Source organism: Lingula anatina, chromosome 5 (genome assembly GCF_051362555.1).
Source record: "Lingula anatina isolate TDL-2025a chromosome 5, LinAna3.0, whole genome shotgun sequence".
Lineage (NCBI taxonomy): Eukaryota > Metazoa > Brachiopoda > Lingulata > Lingulida > Lingulidae > Lingula > Lingula anatina.
The window spans coordinates 20,772,385-20,784,415 of record NC_141771.1 but is presented as its reverse complement, the minus strand read 5'-3'; positions in this window follow the sequence as shown (position 1 = coordinate 20,784,415).

Genomic DNA, 12,031 nt, shown 5'->3' with positions numbered 1-12,031 from the left:
TTTTTTACATAAAACAAAATAATCATTTTACTGTCATTTTTATATGATCAACTCAGAACAGTGTTGTCAAAGGAAAAATATCAATAGAACAATTTTAAATCTCCAACTTGCTCCATTCTGAGATTCTGAACTTAGTGAATGATTGATGATTTTCAAACTCGATCTGTATTTTAGTAAGATTGATCAGTTCTGTAAGTTTCAATCCAAAAGGAAAAACGGTTTTCCACTTATCGTGTTATTGGTGTTGCATATATGCTGAAAAAAAGTGAAAAAAAAAAAAACAGCGTATCTTAGAAAAAAATTGGCCCGATCATGCTGATTTTCGACCTTGACCTGCATATTATGAATATTCATCAGTTCTAAAAGTTTTAAGCCAAAATGTGAAGCGGTTTTCCACTTACCGTGTTATTGGTATTGCATATATACTGAAAAAAGTGAAAAACAGCATAACTTAGATAAAAAATGGCCCGATTATGCTGATTTTCGACCTTGACCTGCATATTATGAATATTCATCAGTTCTGTAAGTTTCAAGCCAAAAGGTAAAACGGTTTTCCACTTATCATGTTACCGGTGTTGCATATATGCTGAAAAAAGTGCAAAAACAGCATTTTACACAAGTAACCTTTCACTCTGTCTAATTCCCATATATTTTAGATCGATCTATCCCCGTGGGGAGTCTCACTAGATTACTGTCAGATAATCCGGCTTAAATGTCCGTCCTGCCTACTACAAGCTGTAAGGGGGTAATTAACTTTTGTGCCCGCTCGGCTGACAGCTATTTAGTGTGAACCCCCAGGGAGTTAGGTCGATCTGCAGGGTCTACTGATCTTTGAGGGATTATTTAGTTCCCTCAGGCCGTCCTGGCGCCCTTACCCTTTCCAGGCAAGCCCGACAAGGTTTTGCCGGTTTAGTCGCCGATGGCTCGACCATGAACAGGTAGTACCGTTTGTATGGTTAACGGTAGCAGATAACTGACCTGATTGTGCGTAATCAAAACATAGAAAACGCACAAAAACGTTTTAAAAAGGCCCTCTTCGCTGGTCTCTCTCCAAGGTTCGAAGCCCCTTCCCAGGATCGTAGTGTCGAAGCCCCATCTAAGGTCGAAGTGTCGAAGTCCCTTTCAAGGTCGAAGTGTCGAAGGTGTGTTCCCATGGACACAGTGTCGAAACCTCTTCTAAGATCGTAGTGTCGAAGATCTGCACACTGAAAGAGGCTTCATCACCCAAAGCCTGTGAATACCATTATATTATGAAGCTCAATTATTTTAAAAAGCTGAGGCCACTTTATGTGCTAACAAACCTGACTGGCGGGCTGTGAAATATCAACTTTTCACATAAGAAAATGTAAACGCTATCCGAATCATCCAAATTAATTTCGCTAATTTAAAACGGATGTACGATATGCAATGTCTTGAATTCTGATACAGATAGTAACTCAAAAGTAATATATTCTGTAACGGATCTATATTGTACACAGTTGCGTAATATACATAGGTGAAAGTCTTGTAAGATATTGTAATATTTATGTGTTGAGTTTAGTACTTCTACATACAGATTTTCAAATGCAATTAAAATATTTTCAAATCCCGCAACTTTCGCAAATTGACCGTCACCATTTTGAAGGCTTAGATAACAACCTGTAAAGGACTAGTGTTATATTACTGATAATATACCAAACACACACGTACATGTAAGAACCGTGCAGCCATGCGCGCAGTCATAGTAAATATGCACTCCTTTAACAAGCAATTTATTAATAGTTGTCTTACTAAAATGACATCAAAAATGAACACATCGGTCTTCACTACTGCTGCCCCCAGTGTCACTTTATTTGCACGTCACAGTCGTCTTACATTGAAACCATTAGTAAGGCAAAGGTGCATTGGAAACTTCTACGTTGGAATCCTATCTCTGCCTTTTACACGTAGGTTGATCTCTTGACTTGGAATGAGTATTTTTGCTGATGGCACCATTTCATACGTTATATTCAAACCATATCTCGAGGTCAAATGTCTTTAAAATATGTGCGAGTAAAAAAAAACGCAATTAACAGGGTATTCCCATCTGTCTCTCAGCTAATATGTTGAAAAATTAATGGAAGAGCGTGTATCTTTGTAGGTAATTTATTCGTCTGCCCGGCAGCTCCGGTTTATAAATGAAGTGATTATTTCCATTTTTATTAATGTCTTTGCTTTACTCGTACTTTACTCTTATTGAACTTTAAATCTTTCTCGTCCTCGTTTTTGGCTAATCTATCTGCCACTGTGAAAAATATTTTAAATGAACAATCTTTGTTCATAAGAAAAACGTGCCACAGACTGCTGTCTCGTTTATGACGCTGTCTCAACCATGATTGTGACGGCCTCCACAAAAATCATCCAAATTGTGTTAGTGAAGACAACTTGAGACGGGGCTGGGGGAGTAAAGTTGTTCTTCCAGCAATGATCCATGGATAGTGTTGGAAAGCTATTTTAGTTTAAGAGTTAATGTCGTGAATCTAACATATACTACACGGTATATGAAAAGAAAATGTGATGAAAACAGCCCTCGACAAAATAACCAGTGTTATGAAGAGAGTGTACGGTGTGTGAGTGTGTGAATGTGTGTGTGTGTGTGTGGGGGGGGGGTTCAAATATGATGATAAAGGTCTGAGGGTGAGTTTTTGGTGTGGTTGAGTGTGTGTACTGATACCCTGCAACACTGACAGGGTAAAAGCCTTTATATACGATAAATGGTTCTCGATCATCTCCTTCAAGGCTTGTCGCGCGTACTGGTGATTACAATTCAAACTATGCAAATAACCCCAAATAATGCCACAACTGCTTAATTCTCCACCTTCATAGAAAATTTGCATGACTATCCTTGTCACAGTAACGAGAAAATCCTCCAACAAGCCGTGCTTATTGCCGTACAAACTGTCTATCTTAGGGCAGGACGCGTTCATTGCCATGCTTCTTCCACGAGGATAGTGACCACCTTTCGAGCTCTTTCCCTCCCGTCATAGCGTCCTGAGTCAATGTCACTTGGACTTCGTCCTCTCTGAACAACAAACAATATTCCAGTAAGTACCTGTAAGAGGATCAAAGACGCCTGGTTGTGTCAGAAATTCTGTGGCAAAGACAACGTCCCTGTAAGAGCCACACGCACAGTCGCTATTCAAAAATATGTCCCTATACCAACTTTATCCGCCCTTTCTCTTTTTGCCCTAAAAAGTTAGTTCACAACAAACGAAGACAGGCTACCATGCACTTCATCACTTCTGCTTTATTCATATTTAAAACTAAACCCATTGAGTAGAATGCACTGTAATTTTCAAGGTAATCTCGCTAAAATCTCATATGAGAAAGAATCAATATCATTTTATTATTATAATTACTGTTGTAAAGCAAATGACATACACTTTCGTCAATTACAAAACAATGTAAACTGAATGAAATGTGTAGGAAGTTATTGAGTACAAGTAAATTTCTTTGAGTGTCAGTAAGTGTAGATATTGTTCTAGAAGTAAAAAAGTATGGAACGTTTCATAGTTGGATCTGATTGGTTAATTTTTCTATCAATTTGCGCGTGTTACACACGTGTAGAACTCATGCATTCTTGAATTGGACAGGATCCAAGATGAGTAATTCGGAAAATATTTTAAATATTTTAAATCATAAACAAGTCTCATTTAAATTACTAAATTAGGAAATATTGAATAGAGTTTTGTAACATGAGAATGGGAAATTTGAGAATGGAAAATAGTGTATAAAAACTTGTACATTCTGTGAAAAAGAGAGTCGGTGAATAAACGTTCGAAAGCTCCAAACAGCTGTCGTTATTCCTCACTATAACATTACGTATTTTCCCTGTTATTTATTTACTTTATCTTATTATAAATATACGTATTTACCTGTATTTTTTATGTATAGACATACGCCAGTAGTATTACAAGTAGCATAGATAGCCAACGATGTTAACACGTAACATCAAATCCCGAGTAAATCATTATTAATGTAAAGAGCGGGGAACAATGTCACGAAGGGGGAATACTCAGGGAGAAGTCATACATATAAAGTCTCTGAAATATTATGCGTCTGGAAAGTATTTGAAGTCATACATTTTATATAACAGCTTGTCGAAAAAAGATTGATATGGATCGGTCGAATTCAAAAATTGATTTCTTATGTTAAAGATTTCTACAGACTTGACATTTAATATGGAATATTTTCTCCAAATCATAATTCATCAGTTTTGTTCCTATTTTGCTGACTGTTAAATGAAAAATAAAACCGTGTTATAAAAACTTTTGATAATCTGTTCGATGTCACTGTGAAATCAGTTTAATTGAATTCGCCAGTGAAGCAAACAAAAATACATTGCCTATTTTAAGTCATACGACAACCATTGAAAGCGATATTTTGGATCTCCATATTTTCCAAATTATCGTCTTTAAAAGAGTTACACGCCCCACAAAGGCACCTCGTGTCAGTGTCTTGTCACAGCAATGGTTGCTGTTACGCCGGACCTCATCTTGCTGCTACCAGAGCTTTCAAGCGGCAAGACATTCCTTAGGATAGGTTTTTAGAGTTTAATCTGGAATAAAATTCCAGGCAACGGTTAAAACATGTCCAATTTGGTCCAGTTTTGTTGGAGGACATGCAGGCCGTTGATTCGGCGAGTAATGACCTACCCACATATTGTCTATGTGGTTCAAATATGGCTATTCTGATGACCAAGGTAGCTGCTCATTCCCTTGGTTCTGTAAGTTATCTGCTATTAAAAGTGCTCTGTGTGAACTGGCAAACTCATGGTGCAACCTAAAATTGTTCCTAAGGTGCCCCCTATCAAATGATGGTCAAGTGGTTCCCAGAGTATTCCTTTATTTGATCTGGTTCAGGTTTTCATCGATGACTTCCATTAGTGTTTTGGCACAATAGTGACGCTGTCAATGATCCTAGTCACTTAAGAAGTGGCACACGCCTTGTCGTAGGCCTCTTCAGGATGTTTGTAAACTCTGTTTTGACCAGTTTAGAGGTACGGGTGAAATCTGACCTGAAAGCCACGCTGTTTCAGTGTTCTACCCCAAAACGGTCATGGTCCCCAATTAATTAGAGAAACAGACTGCGCTGTTTTGTTGTTTACAGTGGCTTCCTCAGATGTCGCCAGATATCCTAACCTGCTGAAACCAGTTTGGTGTTCGCTAAAGCCTTGAAAAACGCGTTTTGGTGACAATTTGCCCCTCATTTAAAACGGACTGGGTGGTTTTGGTTTAACTGCAGCAGCACATCCTGCAGGACAGTGAGTCCTGTACCCTGGTGGTAAGATGTCGATACATTGGGCCTGGTCTCTGTGTAGGTACATCAGTCTGGGCATTACTCTATAAAACTGTGTAGACCATTCCGTTTGGCACATTAATCTGTCTGGCAATGTCTGTCATTTTCGTGCCGTTCTGGCACAGCTTTACAATTTTATAAAACACTGCTTAACTCATTTTTAAAAGCACTGCAAAACCGACCGCTTGCATGCAAAAATTCAAATTCTTCAAAACAGTAGTTGCCGACATATGAATACTTTTTTGACAGAACCATGCTTCATCAAAGCCAAGCTTTGACCAGCCCAAAGGAGCACTAGCCAATTAAATCACTGCATATTACACAATGCAGCAGTGCATCAGACTTGGTAGTCAGTTAATTGGTAGCAACACACCTGACTTCATACTTCTCCAGTCAGATATCTTATGTGAGATCTGAACTTTGAAAAAAGAATGCACTTTACCTAGGTATACCTTTAAAACTGGAATATTCCATATTAAATGTCAAGTCTGTATATAAATACATGTGTGTTTAGTAAACAGAAAAGAATAACAGAATATCTGCAATTAATTTCACTATAGATGTTGATTTGGATTATACTTTTATCTTTTTTTTAATTGATTAATTTTATTCTATAATGTATCTACTGTATGTGAAGCGATGAGGCGTACCCTTGCGTATATGTTATACATGTCTGCCCACAGACTTTATATTAGTGCGCGCACAGAGATTTTCGACCAAAGATACATAACATTTTAACAAAACTTTACAACTGAAGCCGAGGTCATATTCTCCATGCGATGTGTGTGCGCCACGAAATGGTCAAAACACGGAAATAAGAATCTAGTGGGCCATATGCAACGTCGGCGCCAAGCTAGAACACGTTCGCCGCTCTCTGCCAGTTTTATGTCCTTTTCCTTAAAATGTTTGCGGATGCAAACAAACACAGGCGAGTTCTTGCTTATTGTGTTGCAATAAATGAAGAGCAAAATAAAGGACTGAAAATATTTCTCTGAGATATATGTAGAGATGTATATTTGTATAGAAAAATTAAATTTCACTCGGATACTGATGTTCTTAGAGAAATGACGTAATGAGTAAAAGAAAGTGTTATGACGGACTCAAGAAAACGGTAACTGTACCTGGGTCGCGGACTGCTCGGTGCTTCGCCCGAGACTGGAGGTTGGGTCCGCTGAAATTGTGTTACAACATGCACACGCACACACACACGCACACACGCACTGAAGGCTACTTTTGTTCTATTGACAACCAGATGGAAAAGAGAGAATCTTTGTGTGCAGTTCATTCGTCTGACCTTAACCTCCACCTTAGAAATGAAGTAATTGTTTCGATTTTTATTCATATGTCACCCAAATTTACTCTTATTGGCCTTGAACTCTGTTCCACCCCCTTCTCTTATTTATTTATTTATTTATTTATTTATTGCTTATCTTTCTGCCACTTGAAAAACTTGCAAGTAAACAATCTCTATTCATAGGGGAAATGTACCGCAGGCTGTTTCGTTTGATTTTGATGCTGTCTCAACCATGATTGTGATGGACTCCACAGAGATCACACAATTGTGTTAGTGAAGGCTTAACGCGAGACAGGACGGGAGGGGGGGGGGGGGATATTCTTAAGTAATGAAGTAATTATTCATAGGTACTGTCGGAAAACTATTTTGGTTAAAGAGTAAATTTCGTGAAACTAACATATACTGTACGGTAGATTAAAAGGCAATGTGATGAAACCAACCTCCGACAAAATAACCAGTGTTATGAGGGAAGTGTGCGGTGTGGGTTGTGTGTTTGTGTTTGTGTGTGTGGGGGGGGGGGGTAAAAAGTGATGAAAGATAAGAAATTTGTGGAAGTTGAGTTTCGGATGTGCTTGAGTGTGTGTACTGATACTCTTCAACATCGATGAAGCGTACCCTCGCGTATATTATACAGGAACGCCAACAGACTTCACAACTGAAGCCGAGGTCATATTTTCCATGCAATGTGTGTACATGCAAAATGTGTCCTTGGTCAAAATACGGAAATAAGAATCTAGTGGGCCATATGCAAAGTTGGCGCCATGCTAGAACACGTTCGCCGCTCTCTGCCAGTTTTATGTCCTTTTCCTTAAAATGCTTGCGGCTGCAAACAAACACAGGCGAGTTCTTGCTTATTGTGTTGCAATAAATGAAGAGTAAAATAAAGGACTGGAAATATTTCTCTGAGATATATGTAGAGATGTATGAGATATCTGTATAGAAAAATTAAATTTCACTCGGATACTGATGTTCTTAGAGAAATGACGTAATGAGTAAAAGAAAGTGTTATGACGGACTCAAGAAAACGGTAACTGTACCTGGGTCGCGGACTGCTCGGTGCTTCGCCCGAGACTGGAGGTTGGGGTGGGTGGGAGTTTACCACTCCGCTAAAATTGTGTTACAACATGCACACGCACACACACACGCACACACGCACTGAAGGCTACTTTTGTTCCACTGACAACCAGATGGAAAAGAGAGAATCTTTGTGTGCAGTTCATTCGTCTGACCATAACCTCCAGCTTAGAAATGAAGTAATTGTTTCGATTTTTATTCATATGTCGCCCAAATCTACTCTTATTGGCCTTGTACTCTGTTCCACCCCCTTCTCTTATTTATTTATTTATTTATTTATTTATTTATTTATTCTTATTTATTGCTTATCTTTCTGCCACTGTGAAAAACTTTCAAGTAAACAATCTCTATTCATAAGAGAAATGTACCGCAGGCTGTTATGTTTTGATTTTGATGCTGTCTCAACCATGATTGTGATGGACTCCACAGAGATCACACAATTGTGTTAGTGAAGGCTTAACGCGAGACAGGACGGGAGGGGGGGGGATATTCTTAAGTAATGAAGTAGTTATTCATAGGTACTGTACTATTTTGGTTAAAGAGTAAATTTCGTGAAACTAACATATACTGTACGGTAGATTAAAAGGCAATGTGATGAAACCAACCTCCGACAAAATAACCAGTGTTATGAGGGAAGTGTGCGGTGTGGGTTGTGTTTGGGTGTGCGTGTGTGTGTGTGTGGGGGGGGGGGGGTAAAAATGATGACAGATAAAGGTCAGCAGTGGTGATGTTATTTAATTTCATTAATTTTGGTGAATTACGTAATATGTGCTGACTTTATTGAGCAGTTCTGTATCGGTTGGTCTCCTCATTACTATGAAATAGTGGTTCTGAGAAAAAGGTTTCGATAACGATGGAAGGTAACCTTTGAGGAAGCTGACAATGCAGCAACGTCAACATTTGTTAAGCCTCTCTTCTGGTCCTCAAATCAAGTTCGGTCCCTTGGTTCAAAACTGTTTACCAGAGGCTCTGTTCTGGTCCTACACCTGTAAATGTCCATCATGACGTGTTCAAACGTGTTCCCCAAACGTGTCCTTGGCTGACTCTCTTTTGGGCCCCAAACTTTTTCTGCGGTATAGTCTTCATTTGGATATATGCATATATGCATATATGGTCACCCTGCTTCCTACATGTCTTTACAACAATTCAGTATCATTATACTGAATTCTGTTACTGTTCTATTACTGATGTTGTATTCAACCATCTAATCAAATTTGATATTTGAAGAAAAATTTATTGCAGGATTTTACAATATCAATAAGATTACAAGATTACACTTTCAGGACCATAAGAGTTGAAATTCACATGATGAAAGTCCCAATATTTGAAAAATGATGACAGTGCATAAAATAATATTACATAATATTTAAAGACATAAAAACCAATACAACTGCTTATGTGGAAATACAGAAAATGTTCAGAGCCTCAGGCGGATGGGAGTTAAAAGTCACAAACGCCAGTGTTTGAGAAAAAATTAAAAAGGAAAACATAACAAAACTAGAAAAGCACTCTGAGAGCGCAGACCTCTGCCAAGGCAGCGTTTTTTGATAATTATTGATTATTGATAGCTTATTGATCCGAACCACCACCAAAAACTAATCATCGTCCTCCTTGACCCACTTCTGACAGTTCCTGAAAATTTCATCAAAATCGGTCCATAACTTTTTGAGTTATATTGATGACGGACAAACAGGGGTGAAAACATAACCTCCTTGGCAGAGGTAAATATAATTCCAATGAAGTTGGTATTCAAACTTTTAATCTTTGAGTTTGATATATATATATTAAAAACTTATTTGCAATATAAAACAAAATTTACCTGCATAATTATCACTGCTTCTTTATTATTAATCTAGCAGAGAGCTTAACCTTTGGGAGTTTACAGGGAAATATCAACAAGTGTGCTTTATGTAATCTCATTTAATGGCCTATTAATTAGGCAAATGACTTTATAACTTTATAACTTAGCCTAGTGATACCCAAGGGAAATTTACAGACTGACTTTCTCAAAGGTCTTCAGGCCCATAAGTCACACCTTAAGAAAAGCACAGAACAATAATGCACAAAATAGGAGACTATTAATTCTAATACAATAATACATTATGTTTAACTGCACAGTCAACATCAAATTTTAATTATGCATAACAGGTAACACCGACGAAAGTAAAAGCATAAGGCTTCAGGCCCATGAGAGTTCAAGATTATACTTAGAAAGCGCCAGAATGAGAGAAATGAAAATTTCACAAAAAATGCATAAATTTAATAAAAATGATAATCTAATAAAGCTGGTTTTCTAATATGAGCTGTATGTCAATCCTAAGAATCATTCTTGTAAGACTAGTTGAAAAAATAGAAAGTAACAGTTTTCTTTCAATAACGTTAATGGTGGCAGTGCACAAAGTAGGTTTTTTGTCAATTTTGATGCAACATTACATAATGATTAACTGTATAAATACCACCAATTTTAAAATATCTACTATTAAAAACTATGACATTAAGAAAATTTGATTACCGCTGGGCTTCATGCCCAAGGGAGCTCTAAGTCCCACATTGAAAATTCCAGTATGTGAAAGATATAAATTTTCACAAAAAAACTCTATAACTTCCAGAAAATTAACTAATGAGACAGATTTTCCAACTGAAGCTGTATTTCAGTCCTATGTTTCTTTCCTTTAAATGTAAAAAGAGCAAGTGACATGGTTTTCCTTTCACAGTCACTACGGAGGCAGTGCCCAAAATAGGGTTTTGTTCAATTTTGATGCAATATTACACAATGCTTAACAGCATAATAACCATCAGTTTTTTAATGATAAAATAAAACTATCATGGATATTCACAAAGTGCGTCTAGCCCATAGAGTTCAGACACACTTTGAAAATCCCAAAATCTAAACAAGAGAAACTGTATTGAAAAGAGTTTATTTCCATTTTCAATACCTTTTTTTACATAAAAAAATAATCGATTTACTGTCATTTTTATATGATCAATTAAAATATGTTGTCAAAGGAAAAATATCAATAAAACAAATTTAAATGTCCAACTTGCTCCATTCTGAGATTCTTAACTTAGTGAATGATTGAATCTGACGAACTGCAATGATACGAGTTCCTTTCCATTTTTGATACTTTATTACACAATGCACAATAAAAGGTGTACTGTCATTTTTATAAAATCAACTAACAATATTTTTAAGAAGCAGAAAATGTCAAAACAACACTTTTACATATCTAATTTGTTCCATAATGAGGCAGTTAACATGCCTAAGAATTAAATCTGAAGAAAATCCACTTATATACAAAAAGGCTAATAACTTCATCAAAACTTAACTGATCAAGCTTATTTTCAAACTTGATCTGTATATTAGTCAGACTGATCACTCCTGTAAGTTTCAAGACAAAAGGCTGATTGGTTTTCCTTAAAATGCGTTATCAGTGTTGCATATATGCTGAATAATGGAAAAAACAGCATAACTTTAAATTTGTAAAAATAGTCCAACCAAGCCAATTTTTTAACTTGACCTGCGTATTATGAATATTCATCAGTTCTGTAAGTTTCAAGCCAAAAGGTAAAATGGTTATCCACTTATTGTGTTATCGGTGCTGCATATATGCTGAAAAAAGTGAAAAAACAGCATAAATTCCCTTAAATATGACCCAATCATGCTGATTTTTGAACTTGACCTGCGTATTATGAATATTCATCAGTTCTGTAAGTCTCAAGCCAAAAGGTAAAATGGTTTTCCACTTATCGTGTTATCGGTGCTGCATATAAGTTGGTCTGTAATGAAAAGTAGCTTCTTCAAACAATATATTTGATTGAATTACATTGAAAAGATGGGCAAATCCCATGACTTAAAATAGTTAAACGTTAATAATTTTGACATATCTTGTCCAATATTTCTGAAATTTGAACAAATGTTGCTTAACAACAATAACAAGGCAGCAAAGCTGTCAAATGTACAGACAAAAACAGATAATAAAAATGCAGAAAATGGTTCATTTTGTCAGTTTTGATGCAATAATAAATAATGCCTATAATGGCACTGTCAATCAACACTGAATTTTAATCATGCACAACAGGTGACATCGTCAATAACAGAAGCGGATCCAGAGATATTTTCTGACTGTATTCCATATTATCTTTGTTGATCCATCCTACATTTTTGATGGTCTTCCAACAGAAAAAACAGATACCCATCAATGTTAACTTTAAAATCTGACTGTCATCTGAAAGACTCAGAAGAAAGTATCAATCCGCCCCTGCAATAAGATTACAGTTTCAGGACCATGAGAGTTCAAATTAACATGAAAATCCCAATATTTGAAAAATGATGACAGTGCATAAAAT